At 41.5% G+C, this 16,815-nt stretch overlaps 1 long non-coding RNA gene across 3 annotated transcripts in view; it reads right to left on the bottom strand.

The window, feature by feature from the left end:
• Positions 1 to 16,786, bottom strand: part of LOC120369987 — a 129,172-nt gene extending 112,386 nt beyond the window's left edge. Inside the window, exons 1-4 of one of the 3 annotated variants that reach the window (XR_005583541.1) lie at positions 16,383 to 16,786; positions 15,421 to 15,508; positions 11,573 to 11,772; positions 8,472 to 9,125 (exon numbers count right to left, since the gene is read on the bottom strand). This is a non-coding gene — a long non-coding RNA (uncharacterized LOC120369987). Of the gene's footprint in view, positions 1 to 8,471; positions 9,126 to 11,323; positions 11,773 to 15,420; positions 15,509 to 16,382 lie in introns of those variants that run through there. The other 2 variants (XR_005583540.1, XR_005583539.1) reach the window with 2 other exon arrangements.
• Positions 16,787 to 16,815: the final 29 nt, after the last annotated feature.

The raw sequence follows: 16,815 nt of genomic DNA, 5'->3' as shown, positions 1-16,815 counted from the left end.
TTCTCTCCCCATATTCATTTCAATCAGGGAGCACAAATATAAGAAAGTTGCACTTCGCCAGGTCACTGGAAGTGCATTTGCACTCAGTCAGGCTCCCTTCTGCAGTCACAAGAATCGGGGCCAATGATGTTGCCTCTCTAGACCAGCCAACTCCAGTGCAGAGTCGATTAAGGCAACAGCATGTAGTCCAGTGCTGATCTGCACCGGTGGTAACACGGTTGTTTTCTACTCTTGTTTGCCATAACTGAACCCTTGTCTGTTTGGGTGACAATGTTAGGGGTTTAATGATAGCAAGAAAACTTTGCTGTGATTTCAGTCGACTCAGTGCTGGTGATTATATCATACAGCAGATGTCTTGGATCTGTGCACAGCCTTGTGTGCTTTACTCTACTAGAACAACAAGGAGTCCGGTGGCACCTTAAAGACTAACAGATTTATTTGGGCATACGCTTTCGTGGGTAAAAAAACCCTCACTTCTTCAGATGCATGGAGTGAAAGTTACAGATGTAGGCACGTGAAGAGAAGGGAGTACCTCACAAGTGGAGAACCAGTCCCTTCATCAGGCGGTCCCTATCAGCCTTAAAGGTTGCAAATCCTGCTAAATACTTCATACTGCCACTTTCCCACTTGATCCTTGTCATCGGAGTTAAAAAAATTTCTGAAATATACATAGCATTAAAAACTGAACACACACAAACACACACATATTCTCAGTACTAGTATCATTTTTGGTGTCTTAAATTTGGTGCTGTATCAAGAAAGAAAATAATACTAAGCTCGTATCAGAATGTAATCTAGAAAAAGTGGTAACATCACACGGAGTAAACAAAATGCTAAACTTTTGGTAGTTTTACAATACAAAGTTATGTTACTGTCACAAATTCAAAGGCAAGCAGAGGAATACCAGTAGAAAGGAGGTTGCACAGGAAAATAGCTTTGCTAGATTTGTTTATTGAGTCAATAATTGTTGTTTTTTTCATCTGTAAGCTTTCGTATCAAATATTCATTTCCAGATATTATGTCAACAAAAAACCCAGGAGTGATGGGAGTTTCCCCTGCCTCCCCAATACAATGGAATTATAATAGAGTGAAATATTAAGGGAAATCATGACTTGTGAGGTACAGATAATAATCAGTCTACTTCTGACTTTATAAGCACCCTGTGGGAGAGTAGATAAGTTCTGTTTTATTTGACTTCAGGCAGGATATAAATCAGTCATCTGGCTATACAGATGTTCCATGGTGTCAGAAAAAGCATTTCCCACCAAACTGATTTTACTTTGCAAGCTTCCGAAGACTTAATCACGTATTAATAAAGAAGGAGAATGCAACAGGGGGGGGAAAAAGTATCCTAGCAAACTGTGAAGATTGCAACATTCCTGGAAACCATAGGACATTTGTCAGAATAGCAATACAATTAGGAGTCAAATTTGTTAGTTGCTAAGGGAAAGATAAGTGCAGATGGTCCTTTAATTTTTATTACCTATTTACAGTCCGTTACCATAGGGCCCAAAGGTGCTGTTTGTGTCTCCACCCCACACACAATCTTTGGCTGGTGCAGCTTCTAGGCCAGTCTCTCTCTCTCAATACAAATTAGAAAAGCCTCAACACGGCTATAAACTAATCGTCCTCAGAGACTGTTCCAGCAACTGGAAATACCAGGACATAAGGACAACCTGTCCACACTCACTTTTCCTGATCGTGCAAAACATCTTTAAATTGCCCTAAGTGGGAAAACTGAGGATCCCCTCTGCACAGGGGAAACTTCCAGTGGTGTAGAGCAGTTTGGGGTTTACATCACGGTTGGGAGCGGGGGGCAAAGGATATGCACTCCAGCAATCCCCAGCTACCTGAATAGTCCCATGCATGCAAACTGGAGGTAAAAACTACCACCAGTGTAACTGAATGGGGAATTTTTATTTTGTAGCATTTTACACCCACTTTACATGCATTTGGCATGAGCAAGCAGCAGCAATTGGGAGGGAATGAGGAAAGGAAGGAGTCACCAGGGAATGCTGTTAATCTCTACTTGGGTATTGTGACAGACCCAGACCAGTATGGTACAGGAGTCTGGTAGAGGACAAATATAATGGTCACTGGATGAGTAGTTTTCTGTTCCCTGAGTGATCAGAGCAGGGGCTGCACTAGAGTAATCAGGAACCTGCTAGAACCAATTAAGGCAGCCAGGCTGATTAGATCACCTGCAGCCAACCAAGGCAGGCTAATCAGGGCACCTGGGTTTAAAAAGGAGCTCACTTCAGTCAGGTGGGGAGGAGCCAGGAGAGAGAAAGTGTGTGTGAGGAGCTGGGAGCAAGAGGTACAAGGAGCTGAGTGGGAGTGCGCTGGAGGACTAAGGAGTACAAGTGTTATCAGACACCAGGAGGAAGTTCCTGTGATGAGGATAAAGAAGGTGTTTCGAGGAGGCCATGGGGAAGTAGCCCAGGGAGTTGTAGCTGTCATGCAGCTGTTACAAGAGGCACTATAGACAGCTGCAATCCACAGGGCCCTGGGCTGGAACCCGGAGTAGAAGGCGGGCCTGGGTTCCCCCCAAACCTCCCAACTCCTGATCAGACACAGGAGGAGTTGATCCAGACTGTGGGGAAGATCTCTGAGGTGAGCAAATCTGCCAATAAGAGCAGGACCCACCAAGGTAGAGGAGGAACTTTGTCACAGTATGTATAATCTTATGTATACAAGGTGCAGTTACAAGCAGAGAGAACACTCTGACAATAAAAATATTTACCCCCCCAGAATGGAAAGCCAGCTGGAACATTAGAACCCAAACAGGAAATTTTTTGAAACTCTTTTAAAGATTCAAGGGCTGCTTACTGAAGTCAAAACATAAACTGAACCTCTTTCAACAAACAGAAGCAACTGTGAACTTATCTGAGGGTAGACTCCCCAGCTGGCGGAACTTCAAAGATTTCTCCAGGCATGGGTGGTAGGAGATGCCTGCCAGTGCTGGATTAAATAATGCTTACATTTTCTTCCAGAGTGACAGTGGAGCACGCTTCATGGTAAGAGAATTGCTCAGGGTTGGCCAACCATACGGAACAGACAAAGAGACAGGCCCAGCAGTGGGAGAGTTTTAACAAGTGAGGGGGGGGGGGAACACTGATATCAAAAAAAGGGCAAAAGAAGAATAAGGAGAAAAAAAGATAAGGAAAGGGGCATGTGTAGAAGGTCAAGGAATAAAGTGTGAATAAACAAGAGGAGGATGAAGAGGCCCCTTAAGGAAGAAGTAAAATGATATAGAAAAGAATTCTATTCACACACAAGCATACCCCAAACCTTTGTTACCAGAGCTTAAGTATTATAGGCAGGGCTGGTAGCACGCCTATTATTAAGGTTGACCCATTATAAGACCCTGTTTTCAGTTGCTTAAATCTTTGAGCATTGGGGTTGAAATTTCCCATGCTAGTTGTCTGCCTCAGGCTGATTATTTACTGGAAAATTCAGCCCAAATGGTTCAGCCCTATCCAAGAATGAGGCTATGGAATAAAACATTTTTTTTTGCCTATGTTAAAAAAAATTCTTGACCTTTCTTGAACAGATGTAGTGCCTTCATGCTTTGGAGCAGGGACTTGAAATGTGGTAGGGGGATGTCTTTGTGTCTAGGATGTGCCTTTATTTCCATGCAAATCTGCAAATGTGGCCAGGTTATAGCCCTTTGAAAAATGGTAGCCCACACCCATGCCCAGTAAAGACTTCTTTGATATTTAGCATTTAAACTCTCCAAAGATTCTGTCCTTATTAAGCATGCTTCATCCCCTCATAGCTCCTATATCTGACTGGACTGTGCATGGGCCACCCTCACAGAGTGACTGAGCATGCTTCAGCTCAGGGAGTACAGGGGTTCAGAAGGACTTTCCTTTTGGAGGGGCTGCTCCAGGCCAGGTCCAGAAACTGGCTGTAGGGAGCCTGTTTCTACTGTGTTCTTAGTGACAACTCCCAACTTGCTGGCACCCCAGGTAGCATGAAGTAAGAACCCAGACGGATCGGGGGTAGAGAAAGAACTAGATTGGGGCAAGGAGTCTGGTGGCACTAGAGCTGAAGTGGGGAGAGGGACTGGGACTAGTTGGGTAAGGGGCTGGGAGCTAGTGGGAAGACTTGGATTAGGAATTTAAAGGGGTGGGGAGGGGAGGTTGGGACTGGGAGCTGAGTGGGAGAGGCTGGAAATTGGAGCTGGAAGGGTTGTGGATGCTGAGGCTGGTTGAACAAGGAGACTAGGACTAGTGGCTTGGAGGGGGAGAGTGGGACTGGTTGGATAATGAGACTAGGAGCCAGGGCTGGGGAAAGGCTGGCACTGGTTGGGAACACTGAGATTGGATAAGGAGCTGGGGGGGCAAGAAGGGGGGTTGGAACTGCTTAGACAAAGAGACTGGGACTAAGACCAGTGTGGCAGGATTGGGGTGAGGGGAGATAGATCTGAGAAGGGGTTGTGGTGCAGGGGCAGAATTCGGACTGGCTGGGCAAAGAAACTGGGACAAGTAGCCAGGGATGGGGGGAGACAGAGAGAGACAAGGAATCAGTGGAGTGGGAGGGGAGAGAGAGAGAGAGAGATTGGATGAGAAACTCGGGGGTGGGGGGGGAGAATTGGGACTGGCAGGAGGGCTGAACTGGGACCAGCGGGACAAGACACTAAGAACCGACATGGGGAGGGAGAAAAACTGGGAGTAATGGTGGGGACCAGGACTCAGACACCAGGCCTGGAATGGGGGTCTGAGACTGGATAGGTCAAGAGAGTAAGATTTGGACAAGGCACCAGAGATAGAGAAAAGACAGGACTGGGATGGGGACAGGTTGCAGGGCCTGGGCAGAAGAGGTCAAGATTGGGAGGAAGAGGCAGAGGAGTCCGGGCCCACTAGAGCACACTTCTTCAGAGCCTGGAATGGAACCCAAGATTTCCAAGTGTCACCTTTCCTCTGCTGTCAGGAAAAAGCAGTATGTGATCATGTAGTCAGACACTGTACCATGATACATATGCACACAGGGGCTGTATTAAGGTTGCACAGGCAACCTTAAGTCTGGCATTTCCTAACTTTGGAGTGCTTGACTTTGCAATCTTAATGTCCTTTTAATGTAGGTTTTTTTTATGTGTAATACTGTTGTAGGTCTAGATGATGTTAAAAACTGAAGCACGATGGTCAGAGGCTAAAGCCATTGGAGGTGTGTAGCTTAACATGGTGATAATTGGCACCGGGTGAACAAAGTAAGCACAGAGGGGGGAATGTGTGTGGGGGGGTCTGTTTGCACATGAAAAATACAGCTGCTAAGTACTGAAATGTATAAAGAAGTCAAGCTGAACTTAAAATGTTCATTACATTAGATAGCATTGCTACGATACATCCATGAGAGAATATTGAGTTCTGACATCTAAATGAATGTCAAGATATTTGTTAGTAATTCCCTATATCCAGTGCTGTCATGTAAAGTGTCTTTTCACATTGGAACAGTGTTTACTGAAACAGCTGTTAAAGTCCATTACTAATGTGGAGCAATCTGACCTGGAAGTATCTCTTTAGATACCTTAACAATGCAAAAAGAACAGGCATGCTTGTGGCACCGTAGAGACTAACAAATTTATTTGAGCATAAGCTTTCGTGGGCTACAGCCCACTTCATCGGATGCATGCAGTGGAAAATATAGTAGGAAGATATATATACACACACAGAGAGAACATGAAACAATGGGTGTTACCATACACACACTAACGAGAGTGATCAGTTCAGGTGAGATGAAATAACATCAGCTTGTGGAACAATGTACTCTGGCGTGTTCCTCCATATATCCAAAAAGTACCAACCAGGCCACTAAGATATGGGGTCCTATCTATACTGCAAAAAATCAGTGGGCTGCGCTTCTTACAGGAAGACACCCGCATGCTAGCGTAGGCCACCAGCAAGGGCAAAACAAGCATTAGGCATGTTTGTTTGAGGACACAAACCAAATTTAGAGTTGACCGTGCCTTAGAATGGTTTCACACTCAGTTAAAAGTTATAGGATAGACAGGATTTTAATCTCCAGGCCTTTTCTGATTGTGTGTCTGTTCACATTTCCAGGTTACTGTATCATGCTGATGAGTCCTAACAGCATGAGACACGTTTACAGCTGCACACTGGGCTTGGGGACCAACTTCATTATATTGAGTGTTCCTAGAAGAAGCCCAGACTTTCAGGATTATAGAGAAGCTTTTAAAATAGATTGACACAAGTTTGTTTGCACAATCTTGTCCCATAAATTTATCAACAGGGAGTTAAAGAAAACATTGGCCTGCAGGTGTGGTACAAGAATATTCAGTTGTTAATTAGATTGGTTTTGTGTAACTTTCTGGGGCTTACAGGAGTGAGAGAAGAGCCAGAAGATAGGGAGGGAACTTTATATTCCCTTTATAGGGGAAAAAAAGGAAGAAACCAGCTGGGGCTACCTTCATTTAAAGCAGTTATAACATTGCTTACCAGTAATTCCACCTACCGAGTTTTGTTTCTTTGCTTGGATTTTGTTTGTTTTGATTGTATAAATAACTATTATTAATACTATTCTGATGAAAGGGCATAGGAATTTGTGTTCCGGAGTGGGTGGGTTAACATGACCTTCCAGGTAGTGGACTTTGGTTTGGTAACAACAAAACTCAAGCTTAATACAGAAGGGAGACCTGGCAGAGCGATTCTTTCTGAACTGGAGCAGTGTGGCAGAGGTCAACTTCCCCTTAACTGCTACTGAGTCTAACTGGACCCATGAGTGGGTTTTGTGATGGGACTAAGTTCTGAACCTCTGTAAATCAGAGGATTATTATTTGGAACTGAGGTTGACCTAACTCCTGATGCACTGATTTGGGTTATTCAGCTTCCTGAATATGAGAGAGTGAGTTTTCCTATGCCTTTTTACTGTTTTTTCCCCATTTCCCCAAATAAAAGATACTTCTGATTCTATGTCCTCAAGGACTCTGAGTTCTTACAAGTGGGAAAGAATCACTTAGAGAGGGACCAGGGAAGCTGTATTTCAGTTTCTCAGAGATAGAAGTAGGAGTAGGGCTCTGGGTGTGGGCTTGAGACATATTTTTATTTTATTTTAGAAAAAAGTCCCCTAAACAGAGTAAACTCAGCCAATATAGCTGCCATTAGCAGCTGGGAGAAGGGTGGCCTTCATTTATGTTTTATTTTCCTCTTTCAATGCACACAATTAATAGTGATAAAAGAGAATTAGAGATAAAATAGAATATTAGGAATTCTGGGCAATATTCAGGGCATAGCTAAGCTGAATTTAGCAGAGGAAACATGAGCCTTGGCTTAACTGGGGGCTGAACCTAAGGGCTGCTCTAAATTATGCTGGCTAGAGCAGTCCTCTAGGTACTCCTCTGCTGGACAGAGATTGTTAGATTGCTGTTACTCTGACTCTGCACCCTCATATATATTTACCTCTAAAGGGGTAGATGTGCAGACAAGAAGTGTGGGAAGAGGATCAACCTGCAGATCCATAGGAAAAACAAAACTAATATTATGGGTCTTGAGCCCTGTCTTCTGCTCTGTTTTTAGGGTTACTGTCCCTTGTGGCTCTGATCTACCTACCCTCTCCAGTAGTGGGGGAGGCATGGAAGGGAGTTAATGCTGCCTATAGCATTTAAGTTCCTAGGTTAGAAATTGAAACACCCCGTATTGTATCACTGAATTGACACATTAAATTTGGTAAGTGGTGATGGGGTTTTTCCATGAAAGCATAAGATTTGTAATTACCATTTTTAAGAATAAATGTATCTGATAGGATAATTACAAATCTTATGCCGTTGGTCCAATATCCTGCCTCTGGCAGTAGCCAATACCTGATGCTTTCACGGAACTGATTTCCTACTATTTGATATGTCACTAGAGTAATGTGAGCTCCCTCTTGTGACCAAGTGGTGCTATTGCACCTTCTTAAAGTAACACCAAACCAAGAGGATTCATGTGGCAATAATCCATTCTTTGGAGCGCTGCGCAAAGAAACCACATCTCAAATAGTAGTAGAGTCAGTTAGTTCTGGGGGGTGAATGAGAACATGATGCCTGCTTGTCAGCCAAGCAACCCCCTTCTACCCTAAAGGGCAAGGTATCAACATATAACAGGTCTGCTAGGGAGGTCCCTGAGTTGCATATATTCTCAGATGGCCTGTTGTCAATTTCACTGACCCAGCTAGCAGGCAGTCTGTATGCAGAGGTTACAAAAACCAGGGCAAAACTTTCCTTGGTGAAACTGATGGGGACACAAGGACACGCCCTGACAACAGAAACACCCCTGTTTTTTCAGAGAAAACTGGTCACTGTACTTTGCCTTCTTTCCTACTCTCCCTTCTGTGGTAGAAATGGAGCTTCTATTGTTTGTAACAACAGCACATATAATCTGGGAAATATTATAACATTATGTATTTATTATTATAAAACATTACTTTTACAAAGATCTGTGCAATCTTGTGAAAGAGCGAAATTCTATCAAAATCAATACAAGGACATTGCCATATAGTATATAAAGGTGTGATGCCATGTATACTGAATAAATAAATCAATCTCCACATTGCTTATATCCACTGAAAGGCAATTGATATTGCTATGAATGTAAACAGTGCTAGAACTCGGATGTATTTTAAATTACAACAAGTACTCTACAACTGCAAGGGCCTGATTGTCCTTATGGACTTGCACCTTGTGTGCTCCTTTACACCTGCCATGCAAGTGTGTACTCCAGCAAACTTGTATGAGTGATATTTATATAATATACAACTTTCCATTGCTTCTTTCCTGCTGCAACGTTACACAAGATAACATGCATATTACACAATCCTTCTGCTGTCAATGGACTTGCACAAGGAATGAAACCGGCCTCCATTGTGTTCTGCTTTCACTTCCTCTCTCGCCCCATTAAGAAAATAAGAATAGGAAGATGTACTGTGAAAAATTCAGAGCCGTTCAAAAACGTTTGCATCTGAAAATATCCAACAGAACCAAATGCTTTGTGTCATTTATCTATTAACCTACCAGCATGGCAGGTTTAATGTGTGTACCCACCAAGAAAGAACATCAGAAATTTATGCAACAACATAGCAAGGAAAAGGCATTGGTATTGGATCCACCTGAGTAACAAGTTGCTCAGATCCTGAGAACAAAGACATAAATGGGCAGATTAGTACAAAAAAAGAGACAAATGAGAACAGGAGAGGGTAGAATTAAAAAAACAAGGCTGAAGACCGTTCAAAACACTGCAGAAATTATTCTGCATTCAGGTTCCTCTGCAAAATTAGAAGATAAAGTTTGGTTTGCAAACATCAGTGTAAACTATCTGATCCTAGAAAGGTGATCCTTCCTAACATATGGTGCTCTTCCTGCAAGATTTGAAGACTAGATCCCAACAAAAAACAAGTCTTTCCCAAATTGGAAAACATCTAGCCTAGGCTTGTGGAGCTTGACTAGAAAAGAGTTAGATTCGTGGTAATAAATTGATGCCACAACATTATGGTGACTTGCTGATAAATTGTAAAATCTAGCAGACTCAAGTGTAGTATCAAATGAACCAAGATTTTAGCGTCTCCCATTTCTCAAATTTTCTAAGATTATGGCTTCTCAATTTTGTTCATTCTATGACTTTACAGATGTCCAAAATGGAGTTACTGTGCTAGACAAATGGCTTTGGTCAAGGATTCATCAAAATAGAGTTTGAGGCAGGTCTACAGTTTCTCCCCAGGGACTAGGTGAAATGTAACACACATTTCTGAGAAGATTCTCCATAATCCAGTTAAAAGGTAGATAAGTCTGATAATGTTTAGCAGATGTTAGTAAAGCAGGAAACTAATGAAAGCACTTTTTCAAAGTCTTCTTTTGAGGGACTGATATTTGGGTCTGGACAAGCTGTGGGCCATCTATATTACCCACTAAATCTCTGGAGCTGCTAAGGGCCAGAGTTCAATCCCCAGCATGAATTAGATAACCTACATTACTCCAGGTTGCAGTAACTCAGGGAGTTGTTTCTATTCAAATACAATCCTCAGCTGGCCATCTAGGCCATCTTTAAATCAGCTTTGTGTATATGGAATTGTGCAAAGAAGAATTAATAGAGGCTAGGATCTGGCCTCATGAGTTTCTTCTCTACACAGGATTAATCCGCAAAGGAGAATTTTGCCATGAATGCCTTGATGTTTTGTGTTTCTTGGCTGTGGCAGTGACATCCAGTTAAAGGTGCTAATGATAGTTGTAAATATATTGGGGATGACACAGGAGCTAAATATATGTTATGTGGTCCCCCTATTTAAAGGTATTAATCAGAATTCAAGTATGTGTGAGCCATCTGCATGTAACTTGTCACTTCTGAGTCATCCATGATGGGTGTGTGATAAATATTCTGAATTGGAGAATATAATTGTTTTTCAATTTTTTTTCATAGCAGAAAACTTCTAAGCTTGCTGGCAACTTTGATATCTATGATCATTAGAATGTATTTAGTTTTAATAGCAAGTAGCCCATACCTTGTGGATAATTAGTAGGCAGAGTAACTTGTCAGGAGCTGGTAATTAAAAATTAATGTGCAGAGTGATTAATCAGAATTACGAAAAAGGATGGCTCCTGCTTTCTTTTTAGAGACTAAAATACACTGCTCTTAAGAGATTTAATACCCAGCATACAGGATAACAGAGAAATAGAAAATCTCAACTACATTCCACATCTGATTTTCTTAATATTTGTTTACTTTTGAATTTAGAGACAAGCATTCTTACAAAATGACAGTCATAATCTTTTATACTCAAGTAATCTCATCAACTTTTAGCTTACATTTCACCTGGTGTCACCATTTGTTAGTGTTTTGGCACTTTTACTGCTCATTTGTTAAGCATTGAGAGTCTGATGGTGCAATATAGAAAAATAAACTTTCTGTTTCAGGAGCCTTATGCACACTAGGAATCCAACCAGTGTTGCCACTAAAGTACCATGACTTGCCAGAGGAATATTTTAGTATTATTTAATAGAGAAGGAAACAAGGGGGTTACTTTAGAAAAATCAGATATGTTTTCAGAAAAACTAAAATGCTGCTAAAATGTTTCTTCTAGCTGTTTGTTTACAGAGAAAGCTGCAGCAAGTGTTAATATTTCACTGAGTGACTAGTCCTTTGTCTTTTGTTTTGCAATTCAGTTAACACTATTGACCTATGCCTATTTTCTTCCACATCAGTTTTATCTGGAAGGCATGTTATCAGTGTCCTACATAATAAGTAAATGATTTTGAAATATACCACCTATTAAACTCACAGACCAAATGCGAGGAAAAGAATGCATGGTTGTACCACAGTTCGGATGATATGCTTAGTAAATCATGCTTACTGTTTATTTATGGAGTCAGTAATTTTAGACGATGTTAATACATTTTTACAAGCCTGACTATAGCATTTTAAAATATCCAAACATAACACATCTCCTCCCTATTTCTTAACTATTATTAAGGAAGACCTTTTTTAAAAATAGCTGTAAACTGTCATTTTAATTTAAAAAAAAACATTTGAAAATTAGTATGTTGTGATTTTTTTTTGTTTTTTTTTAAACAAATCAGGAAACTTACATGTTTACTAAAGCAGGTTTCTTCTTGTCACATGCTCTTGAAAACAGCTGTTGCCGAGTGGAGTTGCTAGCAAGCCTCCACCAAACATGACATGCTACCCTACTTGCAGGGTACTATTGTGATTTGCTACTTCAGTCTCCTTGGTAATTCCAAGCCATTAGAGCTGCACTGTTTAATCATAGAATAGCTTCAGTATTTTGCTGTAAAGAAAAGAATGAGAACAGAAAATTGGTCATTGCATTTACAGTAGTATTTGTGAAATACTTCCAATATAGCTCTTCATGACAGAGACTTAACATATCTTTGGTCAGCACAATGGGGCCCTAATCCTTACTGGAGCCTCTGGGCACTGACAAAATATAAACATTTAATGATGATGATAATTAATAGCTACATTTACTGATGCAGCGTGAAACCTCATTGGTATTAGAATTTAGCAGGACATTGTTAAGCCTGCATGTTGGTGTGCTTCAGATTTAAATGTTTATGAAAATAGCGTACACAGGCCGAAAGCCAAATTCACTCAGGGTCTGGATCAGCTTCTGTTGGTGCAGACCTTACTGAAGACTTCGGCGGAAGAGTGTGCACCAGGGGACAGCTCCCATGCTATGCACCCAGAACCTTTCCTCTAACAAAGATCACCAAGTAGCAGGGATACATTCGTTCAGCACTTCTTCCCTGCAGTCTCTATCAACAGGGTTCCTATGGATCCCCCAGTGGAGACTGGGCTGAAATTTTCAGACATCTAGATGATTTAGATATGCAGTTCCCATTGCAATTAATGGGAATTGTGCATTTAAATCTCATAGGTAGGCTAAGATTTTCAAAGTCAAAGTTGTTTGCAGACAAAAGATATCCCAAGGAAAGACTGGAAGTGCTACTCCTCCTAGCTGCCCTCCCTCAAGTGAATTCCCCTGGGGACACAGTAAGGCTAGTGAGGGGAGGGATGTAGGAAGAGGCTACACCATCTTTTAAGCTTTGATGAATTATCTGAACAAAGCACAATAAATCACATGGAATTATAAATCACAAATTAATTGCGTTTGGTTAGGTCAATACTTCCAGAATGCATAAAAATGACTGAGGAGATTGTGAAATCACTTGATAGAGAGGAGCATATTGTTGACCATGCCTTCACCACTCTCTCTTGAATCAAAAAGCATCAAGACCACCCAGCACAATCCATAGGTTAGCTGCTCTTTTACATGTGTTCAGGGCCAATGAGGGAAGACCTTTGGAAGCGAAACCCCTGTAATTGTATTTCTAAATGCTAATTTAAACAATTTAAAAAATTCTGCTAAAGTGGATTATAAAAACACAAGGGAGAGAAGAAATAGAGTATGATCAGAAACAAATTGAGGAAAGGAAAGAAGAACCAGTGGACTGTTGTATTATTTGCTGCCCTACTTGTTAATGGTTGTTTACAGGAATTTTTTGAGAGAAAGCATAATTTCAGCAAAAGTTAGTTTTACAATAAATTTTGCTAGTCGGAATATCTTCTGAAAACTAGAGTGGTTGAAAATATTATAGCAGGTACGCAGAACTGTGATTCTTCTGATAACATTAAGCTGAATGCCAAATATTGTGAAAGAAGTACTGAAGACCATGAAGATCATGAACATATGCCAGAAAATCAGTGCAATGAATACAGCAGCACCTACCCAGAAGCTTTTATTGAAAGCAAAATCCTGCCATCCCAGGGCAAGATATCATGTCAAGCTGGTTCAACGGGTGCCAATTACAGCTGTTGTCTTCAGCAGCAGCAGCAAGTGTCTGATATCAAAGAAACTCTCTTGTGATATCATGGTTGTCACTAAAAGTACTTGCCATATTTTGGAATATCATAAGAATCTGCTTAGTTTTTTTCATTTTGTATCAATATGTATTGTGACAATGTTTCTAAGCTCTCTTTAAAAACTTTTTTTTTAAAGCAACCAGTGCTTCTGAAGATGATATTGTCAAATCACGTTTCCTCTCTTTTAGAATGATTCCTCTAGGTCTGGGTGCAGATGTGGCAGCTGATCTTAGACTCCATAGGAAAAGTTCTATACTATAATTAAATTCTTCCATTTTTTCTCTGGAGGAAAATGCATCAATCTGAATCTGTACCAATACTCTCACCAGAACTCTATACCTCAATTTTTCTCCCTTCTATTCTCTTTTTTTCCCATCTCTTCTTACAATCCTCCCTCTCTCCTTTCATTTTTCTATTCTTTTATCTAACTTTCAGGTAACTAAACTGCTGGCCTACAGTCCCTCTGAAAGTCAAGCAAAAGATGTCTCAAGTTGGCCCCCCAAAAATGGCGGCACCCAAAATTAGTTAACACATTTAAAATGTGTAAAAATAGCTTTTACAATTGCAAAAATAAAAATAATCTTCACAATTTGAACTAAATGAAAATGAATGCATTGGTAATCTGCCAGAGTCTGTAGTGCAGGCATCATGAAGCAATAGCTATTGGAGCCAAGGTATCTTCAAGGGTTGATAAAGGAGGTGGAGGAGTTGGGTGGTAATGTAAGGCATGGGGACCAACACAGATACTCTTTGCCTTTGGCATATCCCTCAGAACTGCAGGTGTTGGGCGCTGAATTTCTTGCCACTTCCACAACCCTCTCTTTCCACAGTGGAAGAATTAGAAGGAAAATTTATGAGTATAAATTTGCTGAGTTTCCACTTCCATGTGTGTCTTAGCATGGGGCCCATATTCTCAAACCAGGACTGACCCTGGAGGTTTTTTGCCTTCCTCTGCAGCATGGGGCACGGGTCACTTGCTGGAGGATTCTCTGCAGCTTGATTTCTTCAAACCACAATTTGAGGACTTCAATAACTCAGACATAGGTTAGGGGTTTGTTATTGAAGTGGATGGGTGAGATTCTGTGGCCTGCATTGTGCAGGAGGTCAGACTAGATGATCATAATGGTCCCTTCTGACCTTAAAGTCTATGAGTCTAAAGGCGTGAACTGTTTCCGTTAATCTCTGAGGGGAGGGGGGGTAATAGTTAATCTGAAGCCTAATAATGGTGTGAATGTCAAAGCTGGTCAAAGCACATAAAGGAGGATGATCATACTATGAACACCTACATGATCTATTTTGAATGACATTTCATATTAGCATCAAGAGTTGGTAGAACTTGAATTGTGGCTAGAGTTTGAAAAAGTCCTGTCCCTTCCCCCACCCTCATATCTAACTTCTATTATTATTATTCTTAATATGCAGCATTTTACAAAACATATATTCTGATCCTGCAAACAGAAATTTACCTAACTTTACACACTGAGAGAAATCCTATTGTCTTTAAAGTTAAGCACATATGTAAGTTGTTGCAACCTCAATAGAGAAAACCATGTACTTGCTTTTCTACAGAGAAAGCATAACAAAAGACAGGGCAATTTGAATATCAGTTAAATGCAATCAGAACTATTCCTTATAGTACTGTATTCCACTGGTTAATAGCAGTGCACCAAGGATAAGCATTTGACTGGTAGATTTGGATGCCAACAGTTATAAATTTCCATTCATTTCTGTTTACTATCTACCCTGTATTCTTGTCTGCAGAGAGTAACTGTAGTGCCAAAAGTTTTTGGTATTTTTAATAATCGTTTATTTAAAGAGAAATTGTGCATGCAATTAATTTTTTGTTACAACAAAGAATAGATACTGAACCTAACCATGGTTTTGTTCTCTCTCTCTTTCTTGAAATATTGATTATAATGCAGTCAAGTACTTTATAGGTAAGAATATATTTGTGATTTTCTGTAATAAACTGATTTCTTATTTTTTATGTTGCTATATTTTATGTTATATAATGGGTTGAAGATTAAATGAAAATCATATAATGCATATTTACTTCAATGTTTTCTTGTTAGCTCTTTACTGTGTTTCCTTAGTTTGCAGCTGTAGTTCAAGAAGTTGGATTCTAATCAAATGAGGATTTCCTGTAGAAAAAAAGTTTCACTTTTGAAAATCATGCAACATAACCCATTCTTACACCAATGCTGACATAATACCTTTCCAGGTCAAGACAAAAGTAAAAGCCATCCAATACATGCAAAAAAATAAATCTGGCAACATATAATAAATGTACATAAAGCTAATTATACTTTGTATATGTCTACAACTATATTAAGATACTGTAAAATGTTATGGTCAGCTATACTGTCATAAGCAAATGCCAGGAAATCCCTGGGCACTAGTAGAAGTGTATGGTTGCGTGGGTAATGAAGTCAGAATGCTCATGAATAACATGTGTCTGCTGAAGTGGGTATTCACCCACAAAAGCTTATGCTCCAATACATGTTAGTCTACAAGGTGCCACAGGACTCTCTGTTGCCTTTTACAGATCCAGACTAACACGGCTACCCCTCTGATAATTAAAGGGACTACTTCTTTGGCCACTAAAGGCTGAAATACTTATATTCCTACCTAGTAACTCTATGATACTACTCTCTCACAGTCCTCCCCACAAAAGATGTTGCGAGAGGCTATTCTTGGATGTTAAAACTGCCTCTTGGGGTCCACAAGCAGCGGGGTGTGAATTGGAGTAGTCCTGAGGCTGCTCTAATTTACACCAGAAACCAGCCTGGTCCATTGCTGGTCCTAGATGGAGGGGGCATAAGGTACCTTAACGCCACCTTTATACCACTCTGCCTCTGTTCTTGCCTCAAGGGCGGGGGGGGGGGCATAGAGACAAATTATTCTTCCCACTGTTCCTGTGACTACAGCAGCCAGTGTTGGGCTGGCGCTGGGAAGGGGGGCGTAGTGTTTGGGTCCTCAACACAGGGCGTGGGGGGGCAGCACCGCTATGTCCACCTGCCACTGAATGGATGCTGCCCTCCAGTAGCAGGCTGGGCTGCCGGGGATGGCGACGAGGAGACGGTGGGTCTCAGCATTAGGCGGAGGGAGGCGGGGTGGGCCCGGGATTGCTGCGCACGGCCTGGCAGGGAGAAGAGGGAGACGGTTCCGCAGCACATTGAGCTGCTCTGCTGCGCGCTCCTTGGCCCGGCACAGGGGCGAGCGGAGCCGACACAGAAGGTTCCCTCGCCCCCATGTTAAGCAACGAGGCACCAGACCCCTCAGCAGAACTTGACGTGCACCGGAAGCGTCCGCCTGGTTGTGGCACGTGACTCAAAAACGGACTTTCCCGCCACCTAGCGGTGGAAGACCAGAAGCGCGCGGACGACGCATGCGTCGTGACGGTCCCAGAGGCCCGAGAGCTGCCGGCGCATGCGCTGCAGGCAGTGCT

The sequence above is a fragment of the Mauremys reevesii genome, linkage group 8 (genome assembly GCF_016161935.1).
Source record: "Mauremys reevesii isolate NIE-2019 linkage group 8, ASM1616193v1, whole genome shotgun sequence".
In the NCBI taxonomy this organism is placed as follows: Eukaryota; Metazoa; Chordata; order Testudines; family Geoemydidae; genus Mauremys; species Mauremys reevesii.
This window is presented reverse-complemented; position numbering and strand designations above follow the sequence as displayed.